Source organism: Chelonoidis abingdonii, chromosome 9 (genome assembly GCF_003597395.2).
Source record: "Chelonoidis abingdonii isolate Lonesome George chromosome 9, CheloAbing_2.0, whole genome shotgun sequence".
Taxonomy (NCBI): domain Eukaryota; kingdom Metazoa; phylum Chordata; order Testudines; family Testudinidae; genus Chelonoidis; species Chelonoidis abingdonii.
The window spans coordinates 8,426,034-8,433,446 of NC_133777.1; the positions used below are offsets into that span (position 1 = coordinate 8,426,034).

General features: G+C 37.3%; 1 protein-coding gene across 2 annotated transcripts in view; it reads left to right on the forward strand.

The window, feature by feature from the left end:
- SMURF1 (SMAD specific E3 ubiquitin protein ligase 1) overlaps positions 1-7,413 on the forward strand; it is a 40,646-nt gene that overhangs the window by 8,673 nt on the left and 24,560 nt on the right. The window lies entirely within an intron of this gene.

Sequence of the window (7,413 nt, forward strand, 5' to 3'; positions counted from 1 at the left end):
CTGTCCCGATTTTTCACACTTTCTGTCTGGTCGCTCTACCCCTGAACAACATAGCTATGCCAGCAAAAGCTTATAGTGTAGACCTGATCTCAGATACACCGAGGGCTTGTCTACACATAGTGCTGCTGTAACACTTAGTGAAGATGCTACCTATACCAGTGGGAGAGTTTCTCCCATTGGTATAGGTATTCCATTTCTCCAAGAGGTGGTAGCTGTGTTGACGGGAAAAGCCCTCCCATCAACATAGCGCTGTCTGCATCAGAATCTCAGCTGGTATAACTCTGTTGCTCAGGGTAGTAGATCTTCCACACCCCCTGAACGGCATAGTTATACGATAAGTTTGTAATGTAGAGCACATCTAAATGTAAACTACATTGCAGCCGGATGTCCTTGTGTGGTGTACTGTCACATTCGTTATAACATGTCACTTGTTTTGCATCTAGGACTTCCTGTTTCCCACCTTTACTCCTCTCTTCCCATAAGAAAACTTTCAAAGTAGCCATTTATAAATAAGAATTAAAAAACTTGAGCACTAAAATCTTTAATGCTTTTAATAGAAATGATCTGTTAAAGCTTCTATTCTGCGCTAACTAACTTTACCTATGATTAGGGAGGGAAAGTCAAGACTGGTGTCAGATGTGTAAATATTTTCAAGTCAAAATCTTTTCTGCACCCTTATGTCCACCAATCTGGATTAATGCCTGTGACTGAGTATGAGGAGAGTTAAACACCTCTCGGAATGCAGTAATTGAAAGTGCATTTTTACAAAGAAAGATAATCAACTGTAATATCTGATGAAAGCACAAAGATGACCAAACCATAGCTCTGCAGACCTCTTACAATGAGACCGCCCCTCTTTCTGCACAGGAAGAGGTGACTTTTCTCAGAGGACTTGTCTTCACTGCAAAGTTAACTCAAGTAATTTAAGTGTTGCTCCTGATTGGAATCCCATCCACACACACACAGCCCTGACTTGAGTGCAGTTCTCCTTTTAACTCAAGGTGAATGGCCTGAGAAGGGGTATGGGTTAAAAGTCAAGTGAACACAACCTGTCAATTTCTAACACAACCACTCTGTAGTCTGGATACAGACTAGATGCTCTGGTGTGCATCTAGTCCTGCAGTATCTTCCCACAATTCCTTCCATGTGTCCAGAAAGGACGGACAAGTTCTCCTACAATTCAGTGGCAAAGAGTTCAGAGTACCTCTGCTTACTGCAATGCTAAGAACTGTGGTATCTGCCCCCAGATAACTTAGAGCCATACAAGAGAGTATAACTGGGTCTTCTGATTTTTCGGTATAAATTGACAAATACCGATAAAACACCACCGGTGTGCTAACTTATTGTGCACTGTTTGGCTTATATAGACCCTTCTGGTGCACGCTAAAGGTTTCATAGTGTGCTTTAACATAATGCAGGAGTAAGTGACTTCTGGGTATTCTTCTGGCTCGGTCAATCTGTTTCTTCACTTCAGCAGGTGGGTATTGTAGTTTTAAGAATACTTGATAGAGATCTTGTAGGTGTTGGAGAACACTTCAGCCTCCCTGGTCACTCAGTTACAGACCTAAAAGTCACAATTCTCCAACAAAAAAACTTCAAAAACAGACTCCAATGAGAAACTGCAGAATTGGAATTAATTTGCAAACTGGACACCCGTAAATTAGGCTTGAATAAAGACTGGGAGTGGACGGGTCATTACACAAAGTGAAAACTATTTCCCCGTGCTAATTTTTCCCCTATTGTTACTCACACCTTCTTGTCAGCTGTTGGAAATTGGCTATCCTGATTATCACTACAAAAGTTATTTTTTCTCCTGCTGATAATAGCCCACCTTAATTGATTAGTCTCGTTATAGTTGGTATGGCAATACCCATTTTTTTATGGGGTGTGTGTGTGTGTGTCATTTTGCTGTATTTTCCACTGCATGCATCCCATGAAGTGGGTTTTAGACCATGAAAGCTTATGCCCAAATAAATTTTGTTAGTCTCTAAGGTGCCGCAAGTACTCCTCTTTTTGCTGAAACAAGGTGAGGGGAAGCTATTTGGAAGGCATAATGTAAGTGACCAGCATGCCAGGGTTAACACCCCCAATATTTTTGCAGCAGATTCGGTGAGATATTTGTTTACAAGTGGTACATAGCGCTCCGGCAGTATGATGCCAATGGCTAGTCTACCATAGTGCATCCTGCCAGACTAGTGCACTTTAAGAGAGAGTCTGGCATAAACACAGCCTGGAGAAGGAAAACCTTCTCCTCAATCACCAGCACCACTTCCTGTTGCAGTCCCCTATCAAGTGCCTTTGTCACCTGTTTGTTTACTTGGGTTTAGAAATCTGAGGGGGTTTTTTAAGTGAACCCATAATGATAGTGGCAGTTAAAAGCATTTTGCTTTCAGTGACTCAGTGCGCTAAAATAGTGGACTTGAAGCCAGGGACACAGCTCAGGGATGCGGGCTACTGAGATTCTCAAAAAGGTGTTTTGGAAGCATGACGTTATTGGTGGCAGGATTTTTAATTGTTACTACAGTGAATAAATAGCTTTTAACTAAATTGAGGGTTTTACAGATGCAGTACTAGAAATGGCAGTAAACTTAAACTAAGTAGACCAAAAGCAGTGGCAAAGATAAAACATTAAACAGAAAATCTAGTTTTCCAGTAGTCAGGAACTGCAGTGGCTTTTATCAGAAGCTCTGGGCGAGAAGGTAAAGACTGCAAGAAAACACCGGACCACAAAACATGGGTCAAGTTGTAAAATAAAATGTAAACAATGAGATTGAGTATAGGGCTTTAACTTGTATATTTGGGAAATTGTATTTAACGTCTCCAATTAAGCTTTCAATATTGATGGTGAGAATGAGGTGAGAGGCTGAACAATTCCATACTTTAAAGGGATTTTTAAATTAGAAAATTCAAAACTAAACATTCTAACATTCTGACTAATTTTCCCATATTCCACTTTTTCATGTTTATCGCTCCTTTCTCCAAATCAACCCCAGCCTAGAAGAAATTAATGTTGGCAACTGTAAGTGCTCATGTAGTCACTGACTGATTCATGTAATTCTATTTTATTTCAAATTGCCAAGTCCAGTATTCTTATGAGTACAATATCTTCACAAGACCTGCAGTTTTTTCATTTTTGGTCAGTGGGGGGAAAAGATTACTGTGATCTACACCAAATTTAAAAAGACACTATGATATTGTCTGAAAAACAAAAAATCTTACCGGGTTCAAGTAAGAAGAATGGTTATTTTTGCAGTTGATGCAGGTTGAATAGCAGCTAGTCTGGACAGTTATTTTGGTTATACATTATGAATTTAATGCAGATTAAAAAAGGAAAACGGAACAAAAAAAAAATAGTACAAAGGTCAAATTATGGTCGTCATGTTATTGGTCCTATATAAAATTACAAAAAGGTAGCTTGCTGAAACTTGTGATGGTTTTTGTTCTTTCAGTTGCTGATGCATTAAAAGTGTGTGTGTGTGTGTGTGTGTATGTATGTGTGTGTGTGTGTGTGTATGTATGTGTGTGTGTGTGTGTATATATATATATACACACACACACACACTTATTAATTTGGCATTGTGATTCTAATTGTACCTTTTCTCTCCCCCCACCTCCCCTCCATAGGACTTCCTGATCCATTTGCAAAAATAGTAGTAGACGGATCAGGTCAGTGCCATTCAACTGACACTGTGAAGAACACATTAGACCCCAAGTGGAACCAGCATTATGATCTGTGAGTTACTTATTCTGTAAAACCATTGCATGAATCTATCTGGAAAGTAAAACACAAGTGTAAGCAAGCCACCTTTTCCCCCATTTATTAGCAAGAAGAGCCAGAATTCCCGAGGAAGCTGGACTTTACAATCACTTACGGTTCTTAAAATATATTTGAAAGGTTTTCTTTTTCTTTATGGACACTTTAAAAAAAAAAATTGTTTAGGCATGATTTTAAAGCATCTAGGTGTTTCAAACACAGCATGAAAGCTTTGACTCTAAGCTTGGCTAGATTCCTGCATCAAAGTTATTTCCAAACATTCTCCTTGTGGCAGTGATTAAAATTTTTTCAAAATAATAAACACAAATCTAAAAGAAGTAAGTTTGGAACATAATGAATTCATGTGTCACATAGCTTTTAATGAAGCTGTCTGTAATTAACCAGTGCTGTAACATTAACGTGCTGTGCAAAGTTACAACACTCTAATTAATGCTATAGCAAGATTAAATGTTTCTGTATTTATGATAAAGCAACAGGACTAAAATATATCAGAATTCAGTCTGCATGGAGCAAAGTGAAAATACTGTAGAATAATAAGAAATCAAGCTTGAATTAATCTCATCTAAAAATATATTTTTCTAGATATGTTGGGAAAACAGATTCTATAACCATCAGTGTATGGAATCACAAGAAAATACACAAGAAACAGGGAGCTGGCTTCCTGGGGTGTGTCCGTCTCCTTTCCAATGCCATCAGCAGACTAAAAGATACTGGATGTTAGTATTTTTTTTTTTTTTTTTACATGCATCAAAATGTATATGGCAAAAAGTCTTGTGCTATATATGAAGTTCTGAAGATAACTTTTTTATCTTCAGTTCAATATTTGCTTGGGTTAGTTTTTTTAATTCGTTTTCAACCAGCGTTGAATCTACAAATTAAACCAACTACACCATCACGATCGACAGTACGAAGCCAAATTAGACCTGAGGTGCGAGTAGTATATAACCTGTCTGTATAGAGTATAAAAAGAGCAGTAACATATCAACCTTACAATCTTTGGATAAACATATAAAGTCTAAGAGTCTAGAGCACGCATAAAGAAGGAAAAGTGCTTGTGCTAACAAAAAAAAAAAAAAAATCTTCAAACCTAATATTTTCTTTTTCAACTCTTTGAAAAAGTCACTTTTAATTGTTTTGAATCCCCTTTCTGTTCCTAGACTAAATTAAATTAGATGTCCTGTTAACTGCTATGAACAGGGACTAGTTTAGATCATTTGAAATTTGTTTAATAATTATCTAAATTTGCTTCTCACCAATACATGTAATGGTCAAAATGTTGTAGGAATAAGGTAAGGATGAGGATTTGGGTAGTTGATTTCTTAATTAAGACACTTAGGGTAGACATTATCGGTGTACATGTAAAGACCGATGTCGTGAAGATTGTCAAGGGTAGCACACACCACTAGGCATATAGTAGGTAACTACAACTCATGCGAGTACCCAAATCATTGACGAATCACTTGTGACTATGAGAAACATTGCAGATAACACCATTTTTCACAGTCACCTCTCTGAAACAACCTTACACAGGAAACAATACAAGAAGGCATGTATTTTGACTTAGCGAGCGTAGATATGCGCATCATACCACATGTTATAAGGTGTAGATGCTGAGATAGCTCGTCTGATTGGGAGATAGCATATGACAAGTTTGTAATTAGACAAACTTTCTTTATATTTTGTTTCTGCTCGTTTGAGAGCGATTTAATTAGTCCCACATTAGATAATATTACATACTTTGGGGTGTACAAATATTTTTTTGTATACGAGAGCCTCTAACAATTTCAAACATCAACAATCTAGATTCACACCTTTCTAATAGTACACTATCCCCCATTCCACGGTAATCTATAATACAATGTAATGGCAAAGTTTAAGTTCTCCACATGTGGTGACATCTAGTGATGGATAAAGTATCAGTCCAGCATCCTGAGACGCAATGGTGGTACAGCACCAACAGAAGAAGATCAGAACAGTAAGAGAGAGAGATGAAAGAAAGACATAATCCATAAAAAAAAGTCCCATATTTATAACGATAAAGTAAATGCAGCCTGATTATTCATAGGGAAGAACGCCTAGCTTGGATTTTCATAGGGAAAGACAGCTAGCTGTGGAGGCTGTGATGCCAGTATTTCATTTGGAAATACTTCCTTTTTTAAATCAAAAACACTTAATAAAATATGAGTAGTAAGCAATATGTGCAAGCTATCTAACTAATTAAACGATGCAATATCTTATTGATATTAGGCGAGGGATTTTGTCTTCACCCTCCAATTTTTTTCATGTCTAACCAGAATCTAGTTCTTACAAACACGGGACAGAATAGGCTTCAGCGACGATTATGTTAGGTAGACCATACAGCACAGGCAATAGAATAAACAAGAAGGTAAAGTTGTAAACATCTGTATAATGTATAATCTTCTGAGCAATACTGTATTTATCACCTAAATTCATCATGGATTGCTATTTGCTCCATAAAGAACTAGATATGCTATATCAATTATGAATGAATAAACATTCTAGGTATATCTTGTGAACTAGTAGAATTTCAGCAAGATACCATAGATGAGTCAAGGAATAGAGTATGATGTATCTCCATGCTGCGAGAAATAGATATTGAGGCATATACAAGTTTGTCTGTATGCTGAACCAACAATTATCAATTAGTATGTATATACACACACAGTGCACACATACACATAAAACAAACCTAATCGAATTGCAAAAATGATGATTATCTATGTACGAAGAAGATAATGGTATGTACTAATCAAAAATTCTTGAGAGTTATATAAGTGTGCACGCAAGGCGACCTGCACACAAATGATAAATAATAAAAAATGGAGGGGAATACGAGGTGGTCCTAGAAGTGCCTATTCTATCCAAATCAAATAATAAAGAGGAAGAAAATTAGCCTATTTTGTACTATATAAACCTTATGGTTGGTATATTCTTGATGAGCGTCCATCATGGCTTTCAAGACAGGGTACCGAAAGAGCTGGAACCTGGGAGAGGAGCCACTCAGAGATGTCAGGGACTAGTTATTAATGGAGTATGACCAATCCATAGCACAGTTGACTACAAGCTGTATAATAGTAGCATAATTGGCATAGACTAGAGAAGGTGGTATGAGAGATACCGTACGTTGGCAGATATACTCTCTTATTTCAATTGAATATAGACACAGTCTAAGGAACAGCGAGTGCGCACACTTCAAACCCTATCTAGAGGTCATAAGTTACAAAACCTCAGATATAGACCCACATGGTCAATATATCACATCCAACCCTAATCACTCGAAGGCGTGAGATGGTAAGATGCTTCGAGATTTTCTGTAAGCAATTATTGCTGAAAGTATTCATTCTTAGAGGACCTTACAGTAAAGTATTCCTTAATTGTAAAATTGCATAGCTTCACTTTGCGTATAGTACATGGCATTCTTATGTCCTGTAAGCAGTTTCATGAAGATATAGGGACATGAGATGAGCAGTACAGATATAAAACAGAGAGAAGGCCTCTCCGTAATAATCACTATGCATATGAGCACCATATAGCCGCTGAGTAACTAAAACGTGAAGTTTAAAGGTTGATGCCTTGCAGAAAAGCTAAGCAAATTTGAATGTTTATGCATGAAAGTG